At 44.8% G+C, this 14,008-nt stretch overlaps 1 protein-coding gene across 3 annotated transcripts in view; it reads left to right on the plus strand.

Moving 5' to 3' along the window:
• The window catches only part of KIF21B (kinesin family member 21B), a 764,016-nt gene that overhangs the window by 534,521 nt on the left and 215,487 nt on the right, over positions 1–14,008 (plus strand). The window lies entirely within an intron of this gene.

Consider the following 14,008-nt stretch of genomic DNA (forward strand, 5'->3'; position numbering starts at 1 on the left):
AAAATATACAGTATAAAGCATAAGACCATGACGTAGTGTACAAAAAAAGTGACATGTGCATGTGGAGATCATTAAACATTGACAAAGAGCCTGCAGGCTCTCTGGACCCGCAACAAAAATGCAAGCAAAACATATTTTGAGGTACAGTGAGCCTGCAGATTTGGTTAGCAGCATCTTCCTCATGTTCACACTTCTAATTAGTGCAGTTCAAAGCCCCATGTATCTTTAAGGGCTTGTTTCCATTTGCGAGATATACGTCCGTGTCTCGCATGTGGAAACAAAGCTCTGGTGCCGGCACTCCGGAGTGGAGCGTGCGGCTGCATGTGTTGTTATGCAGCCGCACGCTCCGCTCCACAGTGCTGGCGCCAGAGCTTCGTTTCCACATGCGAGACACGGACGTGTTCCTCGCAAGTGAAAACAAGCCCTAAGAGTAATACTTTAGCAGGATTAAACAGTCCACAGAAATAAATATAACTTTTAGGGCTCGCTTACACGACCGTATAAATCACACACGCTCTGAGCTCCTCACCCTAGTCTGTAAAACATAAAATTGCTGTTGCTTTTCAAACATTATTTTTTTTATAATAGCATTAATAGTTTCCTCTAATTGGTTGCAATAAGCTATTTAATTCACGTGAAATAATAGCAGCAAGGCATTATGTGGAAGCCCATAGCCACATGGAAAATGTCCACATGGAAAATTGCCCACATGGAAAATTGCCCACACGGAAAATTCCCCACACAGAAAATTGCCCACACGGAAAATTGCCAATTGCAGCATCACAAAGTTTCAGATCTATGATATTTGAGGTGAAAGGTGTGAGGGGTCGAGTTCCCGCTTCTGCACAGGGGGAATCTCGGGCCGTTTCTGCTGCGGTCTCCTATTCTTCTCCTGCCGCAGTGGAACCTGCTCAGCGGAGACGTCGGTCCTTGCGTCTGGCTCAGTCTCACTCTGTGCTTAAACTTGCTGTTGCTTTTCCAGCTTTTGCAATTAAGCCAGTGCTCCATACACCTCGAGCTCCTGGCGGCGCATTTCCCTACGGAACGGGCTAAAGTGGGATTTATTTTATCTCTCTTGTCGGGCAGGGCGTTGGAGTGGGCAACGCCACTTTGGGAGCATGATGATCGTGTGGTACAGAGTGCTCCTCTCTTCCTGGACGCTCTGAAGCAGGTCTTTTTGGGACCCCATATTACCCACGATACCGCACTCCAGTTATTGACAATTACTCAGGGCTCGTTCGTGGTCAGCCAGTTTGCTGTCCAGTTCCAGACTCTAGCCTCAGAGTTAGAGTGGTCGGATAAAGTTCTAATTCCGGTGTTCTGGAAGGGACTGGCAGACCACATGAAGGACGCCTTGGCCACCAGGGAGATACCCGCCACACTGGAGGAGCTTATTTCTCTATCTACCCGCATCGACCTCCGCTTTCATGAGAGGAGGTTAGAGCGGACCCAGTGTAGGCAGAGGTTTAGACTGGCTCCCACCTTCGCCAGACCTCTTGAATCTCCCGTTCTGGCGTCCAACTCCCATGAGGCCATGGAGGTTTCTCGAGCGGGACCTAAGTCTCAGGCCGCTCGAGTACCCATGGTTTGTAAAAATTGTCACCAACTAGGACATTACACCAATAAATGTCCAATGCAGTCGGGAAAACGATCGCGTCTAGTAACCATAGAGGGAGGTTCACTAGACACAGCGGCATTTTCCTCCAAACTGTCCTTTAAAGGGACAATCCTGTTTGACTCATCCACTCTAACAGTCGAGCTTTGTGTGGATTCAGGAGCAGAGGGAAATTTCATGTCCTCTGCTTTTGCTCTGCGCCACGCTGTACCACTTGTTATGCTCGCCAAAGCTGTAACTGTTAGAGTTGGGAATGGGTCGACACTTCTACAGCAAATCACACACCAGACTGTTCCATTCTCGTTGTTCATGTCCCCTTCCCACCAGGAGATTATTTCCCTTCTTGTCCTTCCCGAGGGAATGGATGAGATTTTACTGGGAATACCCTGGCTCCGTTTCCACTCCCCACATATTGAGTGGTCCTCAGGGAGAATATTGGGTTGGAGTGAGTCTTGTATGGGCAGGTGTGTGAGTGAGTGTGTACAGGTTTCTACTACCGAGATACCCGCAGACCTTTCTTCTCTTCCCAAGTGCTACTGGGGTTATGCAGACGTATTCTCTGAAAAGGCTGCAGAGACTCTACTGCCTCATCGCCCCTACGACTGTCTTATTGATCTCTTGCCTGGAGCTGAACCTCCTCGGAGAAGGGTATATCCCCTCTCTCTCCCTGAGACGAAGGCTATGTCTCAATACATTCAGGAGAATTTTGCAAGAGGGTTCATTAGGAAGTCAGTGTCTCCTGCAGGGGCGGGATTCTTCTTCGTACAGAAGAAGAACGGGGAATTACGTCCTTGCATTGATTACAGGGTTCTTAATGCCATCACCATTAAAAAAAAGTACCCTTTGCCTTTGATTTCTGAGCTCTTTGACAGGCTAAGGGGAGCAAAGGTATTCACCAAACTAGATCTGCGGGGTGCCTACAACCTGATTCGCATCCGTGAGGGGGACGAATGGAAAACAGCTTTTAATACCAGGGATGGGCACTATGAGTATCTGGTGATGCCCTTCGGGCTCTGTAATGCCCCAGCCGTTTTTCAGGACTTTGTCAATGATATCTTCCGGGATATGCTTTCTACCTCGGTCGTAGTCTATCTGGATGATATTCTCATCTTCTCTCCAGATATTGACTCCCACCGGAGAGATGTTGGCAGAGTCTTCGAACTCTTACGGGCAAATTCCCTCTATGCAAAGTTGGAGAAGTGTATGCTTGAGCAGGATTCTTTACCTTTCCTGGGCTATATCATCTCCGCCCAGGGATTGGCTATGGATCCTGCCAAACTACAGGCTGTGATGGACTGGCAAGAACCCTATTCTCTTAAAGCGGTGCAGTGCTTTATGGGGTTCATAAATTACTATCGCCAGTTCATTCCCCACTTCTCAACTTTGGTAGCTCCCTTGGTATCCCTCACCAAGAAGGGAGCGAATCCCAAATTGTGGTCGGAAGAGGTCTCCAAGGCCTTCACTTCTATAAAGTCTCATTTTGCTAGCGCTCCCATCTTACATCGCCCCGATGTGGATAAGCCATTCCTAATGGAGGTGGATGCCTCATCCGTTGGTGCTGGAGCAGTCCTCTATCAAAAGGATGCTCAAGGTCGGAAGCATCCATGCTTCTTCTTCTCAAAGACCTTCACACCAGCGGAGAGAAATTACTCCTTCGGGGATAGGGTGTTGCTAGCAATGAAGTTGGCCTTTTCGGAGTGGAGGCATCTTTTGGAAGGTGCTCAGTTTCCCTTCCAAGTCTTCACGGACCACAAAACTTTGGTCTATTTGCGTACAGCCCAGCGGCTGAATTCTCGTCAGGCCAGATGGTCCTTGTTCTTCTTCCGGTTCCACTTCACTCCCCATTATCTCGCCGGGGAGAAGAACATTCGTGCTGACGCTTGCTCTCGCTCCCTTGTGTCAACTGAGGAGGAGGAAGAGGAGCCTCGGCTTATTGTCCCTTCAGAGAGTCTGAGAACCGTAGCCCCGGTTTCGCTAGAGTCTGTGCCTCCGGGTAAGACCTTTGTTCCCATTAATTTGCGACCGGAGGTTCTCTCTTGGGCTCATTCGTCCAGAGTGGGTGGACACTTTGGGGCAAAGAGGACATCTGAGTTGCTGGCGAGAATGTACTGGTGGCCACATATGGTTCGTGACGTCGGAGACTATGTTCGGGCATGCGTCTCCTGTGCCAAAAAAGTCTCTCCGACAACGGCCAGCTGGATTGTTATATCGTCTGCCGGTGGCAGACAGGCCCTGGGAGATGGTCGGGATGGACTTTGTGGTGGGTTTGCCCAAGTCACGTGGCTGTACCGTCATTTGGGTGATCACCGACCATTTTTCTAAAATGGTGCATTTGGTGCCGCTTCCTCGGCTACCTTCTGCACGGGCCTTGGCAGCGTTGTTTATTAAACATACAGTGGGGCAAAAAAGTATTTAGTCAGTCAGCAATAGTGCAAGTTCCACCACTTAAAAAGATGAGAGGTGTCTGTAATTTACATCATAGGTAGACCTCAACTATGGGAGACAAACTGAGAAAAAAAAATCCAGAAAATCACATTGTCTGTTTTTTTAACATTTTATTTGCATATTATGGTGGAAAATAAGTATTTGGTCAGAAACAAAATTTCATCTCAATACTTTGTAATATATCCTTTGTTGGCAATGACAGAGGTCAAACGTTTTCTGTAAGTCTTAACAAGGTTGCCACACACTGTTGTTGGTATGTTGGCCCATTCCTCCATGCAGATCTCCTCTAGAGCAGTGATGTTTTTGGCTTTTCGCTTGGCAACACGGACTTTCAACTCCCTCCAAAGGTTTTCTATAGGGTTGAGATCTGGAGACTGGCTAGGCCACTCCAGGACCTTGAAATGCTTCTTACGAAGCCACTCCTTGTTGCCCTGGCGGTGTGCTTTGGATCATTGTCATGTTGAAAGACCCAGCCACGTTTCATCTTCAATGCCCTTGCTGATGGAAGGAGGTTTGCACTCAAAATCTCACGATACATGGCCCCATTCATTCTTTCATGTACCCGGATCAGTCGTCCTGGCCCCTTTGCAGAGAAACAGCCCCAAAGCATGATGTTTCCACCACCATGCTTTACAGTAGGTATGGTGTTTGATGGATGCAACTCAGTATTCTTTTTCCTCCAAACACGACAAGTTGTGTTTCTACCAAACAGTTTCAGTTTGGTTTCATCAGACCATAGGACATTCTCCCAAAACTCCTCTGGATCATCCAAATGCTCTCTAGCAAACTTCAGACGGGCCCGGACATGTACTGGCTTAAGCAGTGGGACACGTCTGGCACTGCAGGATCTGAGTCCATGGTGGCGTAGTGTGTTACTTATGGTAGGCCTTGTTACATTGGTCCCAGCTCTCTGCAGTTCATTCACTAGGTCCCCCTGCTTGGTTCTGGGATTTTTGCTCACCGTTCTTGTGATCATTCTGACCCCACGGGGTGGGATTTTGCGTGGAGCCCCAGATCGAGGGAGATTATCAGTGGTCTTATATGTCTTCCATTTTCTAATTATTGCTCCCACTGTTGATTTCTTCACTCCAAGCTGGTTGGCTATTGCAGATTCAGTCTTCCCAGCCTGGTGCAGGGCTACAATTTTGTTTCTGGTGTCATTTGAAAGCTCTTTGGTCTTCACCATAGTGGAGTTTGGAGTCAGACTGTTTGAGGGTGTGCACAGGTGTCTTTTTATACTGATAACAAGTTTAAACAGGTGCCATTACTACAGGTAATGAGTGGAGGAAAGAGGAGACTCTTAAAGAAGAAGTTACAGGTCTGTGAGAGCCAGAAATCTTGATTGTTTGTTTCCGACCAAATACTTATTTTCCACCATAATATGCAAATAAAATGTTAAAAAAACAGACAATGTGATTTTCTGGATTTTTTCTTCTCAGTTTGTCTCCCATAGTTGAGGTCTACCTATGATATAAATTACAGACGCCTCTCATCTTTTTAAGTGGTGGAACTTGCACTATTGCTGACTGACTAAATACTTTTTTGCCCCACTGTATCTTCCGCCTTCACGGTAGTGCGGACAAAATTGTCAGTGATCGGGGTCCCCAGTTTGCGTCTCGGTTCTGGAGAGAGCTTTGTCATCTTCTCAGTATTGAACAAAAAATTTTTGGATTGGACATTCAAGGTTCAAAATCAAGAAAACTATACCAGGAAACCTTGTAACTAACCGATACTGAATAAAATAACGTTTTTATTATTTAAAATACTGAACACATTCACCATACAAACAACCGTGCTTAGCTACAACATAACCCTCACACTGTAAATGCTCTAACTTTCCCTGCCTATGCAGCGGAGGTTGGCACCCTAAAATTGTTCGAGATTGGCGCCCCCGCTCAACGATGGCTGTCCCTTTTTCTCCTGTCCAGCCCCTGGTAGTAATGTGATGCAGTTAGATACCAATCAAACACGACAGGGAAAAATATGAAAAAGACAGTGATTGCTTTTCAATATTTATCATCTATAGCAATCAAATAGACAGTGTGAGGTAGAGTGAATAACAGACTAAATTAAAGTGCAAAAAAGTGCATAACATGCATAGAGTACCTCTCTATAACTGTTCCCTGCTCTGGCAGCCTACCTAACTGTGGAGGTTGGCACCCTACTGTACAGCGGAAACGGCGCCCCCACTCCTCGACGGCTCACCCTACCAGTGGCCCTATAGATAAACTACAATACAGTGGGAATATAACCAATTTAAACCACCACAGTTATAGGCACAAGACAGATATCAACTATACCAATAGAAAAGAGCACAGTCTGGATAAACGCTGTGCACTCATATCATATTGTTAAAAAGATGCCAGTTAAGCTCAATGGGGTACTCATCGTTGTATGATGTTTCTGAGGATAAGTTCCTCATGCCTCAACGCGTTTCACCGATTGGATCATCAGGAGGCTTGGATAATCAGATGCTGCATGGTGGCCACCCTCGTTGCTAATATTTATAAATTATAGAAGTGGGCCCTGCACCAATCAGGAGAAGTCACCTTAACCACTAGAGGTGGGAAAGGAGCCTCCACGTAACGGGTCCCATTAGTAGATAAACACTTGATTAAGCCCAACATTTAGATTATGTTCTCACCTTGGCACCGGCCCCCATCAGATGTAGAACGCTAAACCGGAAGTAAAACTGGCGTCCATAGCGCGTGGTAAACCGGTCTATGTATGGATATCCATTGCGCATGACCGGAAATTTTTCAGACGCCATATTCTTGAAGCTCGGGATACATCTATCCCTATGTATAAGCGGCATTTGCGCATGACCGGAAATGTGCCGGGCGCCATTTTCTTGGCGTCATATTCTTAAAGGCCCTGGATGCGTCTATTCATATATATGAACGGCAGTTGCGCATGACCGGAAATATCCCGGGCGCCATTTTCTTGAGGCTCAAAACATGCAGATAACTTTATGATGTTACCAATGCTTTACCGGTATCCCTTTATAATGGCATATACTCCATACTTATCGCTCAAAAGAGCGCATGCCCTCTGATATTACTAAACCGAAAATTACGCCGGCGAGTATTGCGCATGGTATAGTTGTGTATCTCCCAATAACCATTGCGCATAACCGGATACATCTCGGGGGCCATTTTCCTGAAGATCTATATGACAAAGCATATGCTAACGGAGATTACCTACATACACATATGAGCCTCCTTAAGTGAGAAACATACAACTGGTCAGGTTATATTTTCCCCCCGATCTATGCCAATTGTCATTTTAAAAGTGTACCCCTATATGATAGATTGACAATAGACCACATATTCATTCTGTATTACAGCTGTATCAGCCTTTAGATAATTGTTTCTCATACACTACCTCCCAATCAAAAATTAGAGGTGAAACCAAGGTAAGAAAAAGGGGACACAAAGAAAAAGAGGCAAGAAAGGGGGGGGGGGGAGGGAAAACAAGTGTTGAACTATAATTAACAGTATGCGACAGTCCCTCAGATGTTTTCTCTAGGCTGATATACTGAGCTTGCAATATGACATGATCAATCATATGCACATACCGAATAAAATAAACAACTGGGTGCTTGAATATCCCTAAAACTATAATAACAGAACATTTTTAATTGTACATAATAAACCACAATAATTTGTGAATCCCACAGAAAATGGGATAAAACGCTATAGTATGGCAAGAACACTTCTAGATACAAATCAGTGATCCAACTATCCCTAACATGCTGGTTATCAAAAGTTGAAAAACAGGCTTAAAGTATATATCAATGTGTCCTAAAATAAAGACTGAAAAACTATTGTATTGTAAAAAATAGTTATAATAAACCAGAATCGTGGCGTATCCCTTTAAAGAAAGCATGCATATGATACGTTTTCATTTAAGCCCCTGGGAGCAACACAATTGAAGCGGTAGATCCAGGCACACTCCTTCTGTAGCAGTAGCTTGTCAAAATTCCCACCCCGAGGATTCGGAGTGAATGTTTCAATAATACTGAATGAAATATCACACACATTGCCGCCATGGATTTCATTCATATGTCTAGCGACAGGAGTGTCACGTTTATGTCTAATATCGCCAATGTGTTCCCCCACCCTCCTCCTCAGCTCTCTCCTTGTCTTCCCAACATAATTTTTAGGGCATCCACACGTGGCTACATATATTACACCACTGGTCTTACAATTAGAGAAATCACGCAGATAGTATTCTCTGTCATTCGATACACTAATAATTGATCTACATGGCCGCATATATTTGCAGTTGACACAGTCTCCACATTTGAAAAAACCGCACGTTCTGCGATCTAGCCAAGTACCTGCTGGGGCTGATCTCTTAAAATGGCTGTGTACTAATTTATCCTTGAGTGAGCGACCCCTTCTATAGGTTACAAATGGCCGGGGGCCCACAAGGTCTGCCAAATCTGGATCAGCTGTTAAAATGTCCCAGTGCTTGGAGAGAATTTTCATTATTCTATTATTCTGGCAATCATACGTGCCAATAATTCTGATTTTAGATGGAGTTTGACTATCCCTGTGATTACGAGACTGTGTTTGTAACAGAGAATTTCTATCTTGCTGGAGGGCATGATTAAAAGCCCTCTCGATAATGCCTCTTGGGTACCCTCTCTCGGTGAACCTCTTTTTCATATCCACCGCTTGTTTAAGGAAGGCATCCATGTCAGAGCAGTTCCTCCTCAGCCTCAAGAACTGGCCTTTGGGAATACCACTTTTTAGAGCCTGCGGATGATGGCTCTCCCATCTAAGTAAGCTGTTCGTGCTTGTCGGTTTACGAAAAATCTGAGATCTCAACAATCCATCGCTCCCCCTAGTTATTTGGACATCCAGGAACGATAATGAAGTTTCCTTTAGCTCATAGGTGAACTTCATCCCTATCTCATTGATATTGAGCTTATCCATGAAATTAATGAACTCTTGTTGTGTGCCCTGCCAAATGACAAAGATGTCGTCAATGAATCTATACCAAACACTGACGTGTTGATGCCACCATCTTGTGTCATCAGCGAAGACAATGGTTTCCTCCCACCAGCCCAGGAACAGGTTTGCGTAAGAAGGGGCGCAGGGACTACCCATAGCCGTGCCCCTGAGCTGGTGGAAGTACTTCCTGTCAAAAATGAAAAAAATTTTCGTAAGTGTAAATTGTAGAAGATCCAAGACAAATTGACTGTGATCTTTGCACTGTACAGCTCTAGATTTCAGAAAGTGTTCAACCGCTCTCAATCCCAAACTATGTGGTATGTTGCTATATAGGCTCTCCACATCTATAGAGGCCAAGAAGGAACCCTCAATGACATGGATGCCCTCTAATTTGAGGAGGAGGTCAGAAGTGTCCCTGATGTATGAGGGAAGGGCTAATACAAAGGGACGAAGTATCTCATCAATGTAAACGCCACAATTCTGTATGAGTGAATCCGATCCCGAGACTATTGGACGGCCTTTGATCGGATTTAAACCCTTATGCACCTTGGGTAAGGTGTAAAAGGTAGCAATCAGGGGATACAATGGTAGAAGGAAGTCAAATTCGTTTTTACAAATGAGTTTTCTAGACAGCGCTGTTTCAAGAAGAGAGGACAATTCACTTTTATATATAACTGAGGGATCTAATGATAGAGTCTCATATGTGTCACGATCTCCCAGGATCTTCTTACACATTTCAATATATTTCAGCTCTGTCATGATCACGAGATTACCCCCCTTATCGGAGGATTTTATGACCAACCCCTTCTTTTTGGTGAGCTGAAGTAGAGACTCCTGTTCCAGCACTGTTAAATTTGAGTCAAAAGACCCTGATGGAATTTTCCTCAGATCTCTTTCTACCAGGCTGAGAAATATATCAATGCCAGTGATGTCACCCTGAGGAGGCATTTTGGTACTCCTATTTCTCAGATTGGTGAATGGAGTCTCTCTTGTAGCTGACTCATTTTCCTCCAGTAATCCCACCAGTGCTCTAAAACCTTCCAGATCACCCTCATTCAGGCCCAGTCTCTCGCAGTCTGTCTGATCATTGTGTGAAAAAAACTTCTTCCACTTCAGCTTTCTGCAAAACATATTAATGTCTTTTGTCCAGCCAAAACTGTCAAATTTGTTTGTGGGGACAAAATTAAGACCTTTCCTGAGGACACTGTAGTCCTCCCGTGTAAGAGGTACATCAGATAAATTAATAATTTGCCCATGATTTAGATTACACGAGGTCTCAGGCCATACCCCGGTCCGGCATCCCTCTCTAAAAAAGAAGCCGAGGAAGACGAGGAGGAGGGCAGTGGTAACATATGTGAGGTATTTCTCCCACTCATGGGTCCTCCTGTGGCTTGTTGATTCTGACCACCCCTGTAGGCACCCTTTGTGTGGTATCTTCCCCTGCCCCTCCATCCTGTTCTATATCGTCTTCCTCCTCTCAGAGGGGGGTTTATAGACTGAGAGCGTTCGGTGTCGGATGTCTCAATGTCTGATGATGAGATATCGGAGACACTATTTTGATGAAATGAGTGTGCCTGATTTTTCCCAAAGGCCTTAAGATCTCTCTGGAACTGCAGTTGTTTCCTCTCCTTGATAAAGGATTGGTATTTTTCCACTGAGGTCTGTAATAGGCCTTCACGTCTATTAAAGTCCGGGTCCCCTTTTAATTTTAAAATTTGATCAATAGACTTATTCAGCTGTTTGGATGATGCTTCAAATAGCTTTTTTTCTTCCTCCAAAAGCAATTGCATAAATCTTATTGAAGAGTCTACAGACTCTTTCAGCCACTTCCCTAATAGATCAGGGGAAGCAGTTCTCGGTGACGGACTCAGATGAATTCTGAGGCCTCTGGGGATTATTCTATTTTTAATGTAATTTTCTAAGGCCTTAATCTCCCACCAAGATTTTATGTGTTCCTTGTAGTCACCATACAGGTCACCAAACTGAGATTTCAGTGACTGATTCGCATTATTGACACCAGGCTGACTACTTGTACAAAAAGCCTGATTCGCATCCTCCAGCCAGGATTCTGTGTTCAAAGGACCTGATAGGAAGCTTGCCATACCAGCGGAAAGCAAAAACTTGAACAAAAAATTTTTGGATTGGACATTCAAGGTTCAAAATCAAGAAAACTATACCAGGAAACCTTGTAACTAACCGATACTGAATAAAATAACGTTTTTATTATTTAAAATACTGAACACATTCACCATACAAACAACCGTGCTTAGCTACAACATAACCCTCACACTGTAAATGCTCTAACTTTCCCTGCCTATGCAGCGGAGGTTGGCACCCTAAAATTGTTCGAGATTGGCGCCCCCGCTCAACGATGGCTGTCCCTTTTTCTCCTGTCCAGCCCCTGGTAGTAATGTGATGCAGTTAGATACCAATCAAACACGACAGGGAAAAATATGAAAAAGACAGTGATTGCTTTTCAATATTTATCATCTATAGCAATCAAATAGACAGTGTGAGGTAGAGTGAATAACAGACTAAATTAAAGTGCAAAAAAGTGCATAACATGCATAGAGTACCTCTCTATAACTGTTCCCTGCTCTGGCAGCCTACCTAACTGTGGAGGTTGGCACCCTACTGTACAGCGGAAACGGCGCCCCCACTCCTCGACGGCTCACCCTACCAGTGGCCCTATAGATAAACTACAATACAGTGGGAATATAACCAATTTAAACCACCACAGTTATAGGCACAAGACAGATATCAACTATACCAATAGAAAAGAGCACAGTCTGGATAAACGCTGTGCACTCATATCATATTGTTAAAAAGATGCCAGTTAAGCTCAATGGGGTACTCATCGTTGTATGATGTTTCTGAGGATAAGTTCCTCATGCCTCAACGCGTTTCACCGATTGGATCATCAGGAGGCTTGGATAATCAGATGCTGCATGGTGGCCACCCTCGTTGCTAATATTTATAAATTATAGAAGTGGGCCCTGCACCAATCAGGAGAAGTCACCTTAACCACTAGAGGTGGGAAAGGAGCCTCCACGTAACGGGTCCCATTAGTAGATAAACACTTGATTAAGCCCAACATTTAGATTATGTTCTCACCTTGGCACCGGCCCCCATCAGATGTAGAACTCTAAACCGGAAGTAAAACTGGCGTCCATAGCGCGTGGTAAACCGGTCTATGTATGGATATCCATTGCGCATGACCGGAAATTTTTCAGACGCCATATTCTTGAAGCTCGGGATACATCTATCCCTATGTATAAGCGGCATTTGCGCATGACCGGAAATGTGCCGGGCGCCATTTTCTTGGCATCATATTCTTAAAGGCCCTGGATGCGTCTATTCATATATATGAACGGCAGTTGCGCATGACCGGAAATATCCCGGGCGCCATTTTCTTGAGGCTTCTCAGTATTGAGTTAAATCTCTCTTCTGCCTATCATCCCCAAACGAATGGGTTGGTAGAGAGAGCCAACCAGACCTTGGTCACATATCTCTGCTAGGCAAGATGACTGGGCATCTTTGCTATCGTGGGCGGAGTTTTCTCTGAACAACGCTGTAGCCGACTCCACTGGACAGACTCCATTCCTCCCTAACTATGGTCAGCATCCGCGAGTGTTGTGAATTCTGCTTTTGGGCTCCCTCCAGTGGTTGTAGGTGGTAATGCAGTTGTCCATGGGCTGCAGTCCTGGACAGGTGTATCTGCTGATTGCAATTCTGACTGGGGTATTTAGGTTTGCAGGACTTATTAGCCCTTGCCAGTTGCCAATGTTTCTTGGGAAGTGTTGGATCCCTGTCTGGCTTCTCCTGCTTAGCTGGCAATTCAGCAAAGATAAGTGTCTGTTTCTTTTTCTATGGCACACAAGCTGTGTGCTTGTTTTTTGATTGTATTCCTGCTCTGTGTGTAGGAGTCTCTGGAGTTGCAGATATACGTTCCACATCTTTAGTTAGATGGAGGAATTTTTTGTATAATCTGCTGTGGATATTTTTGGAAGGGTTTTCATACTGACCGCACAGGACTCTGTTCTATCCTTTCCTATTTTAGCTAGAGTGGCCTCTTTTGCTAAATCCTGTTTTCTGCCTGTGTTTGTCTTTCCTCTCCTACTCACAGCCAATATTTGTGGGGGTTGCCTATCCTTTGGGGTTCTGCTCTGAGGCAAGATAGTATTCCTATTTCCATCTATAGGGGTATCTAGTCCTCCGGCTGTGACGAGGTGTCTAGGGTTTGTTAGGTACACCCCACGGTTACTTCTAGTTGCGATGTAAGATCAGGGTTTGCGGTCAGTATAGTTACCACCTACTCCAGTGAAAGTTTTCATGCTGCTCCAAGGTCACCGGATCATAACAGTACAACTGGCCAATAATGAGTTAAATGCATCTCAGAAGAAGAGAAGAAAGGTGTTGAGCCATTTTTTTTCTTCAGTCTGCTTTATCTTCTCTTCCCTCTTTATCTCTGGGTGGCTGAGGAGCCTTGTGCTAGCATGAATGTTCAGGAATTAGCTTCTCGTGTAGACAAGCTTGCTGCTAGGGTACAGGGTATTTCTAATTATATTGTTCAGACTCCTGTTTTAGAACCGAGGATTCCTACTTCTGATTTGTTTTTTGGTGACAGGTCCAAATTTTTGAGTTTTAAAAACAACTGTAAACTGTTTTTTGCTTTGAGACCTCGATCCTCCGGTGATTCCATTCAGCAGGTTGAAATCGTCATCTCCCTGCTGCGTGGCGACCCGCAGGATTGGGCGTTTTCCCTGGAATCTGGGAATCTGGCTTTGCTTAATGTAGACTCCTTTTTTCAGGCTTTAGGATTATTATATGATGAACCTAATTCTGTGGATCAAGCTGAGAAGACCTTGTTGGCCCTGTCTCAGGGTCAAGAGGCGGCAGAATTGTATTGTCAGAAATTCAGAAAATGGTCTGTGCTGACTAAATGGAATAATGATGCTTTGGCGGCAATTTTCAGAAAGGGTCTTTC

Source organism: Ranitomeya imitator, chromosome 3 (assembly GCF_032444005.1).
Source record: "Ranitomeya imitator isolate aRanImi1 chromosome 3, aRanImi1.pri, whole genome shotgun sequence".
In the NCBI taxonomy this organism is placed as follows: domain Eukaryota; kingdom Metazoa; phylum Chordata; class Amphibia; order Anura; family Dendrobatidae; genus Ranitomeya; species Ranitomeya imitator.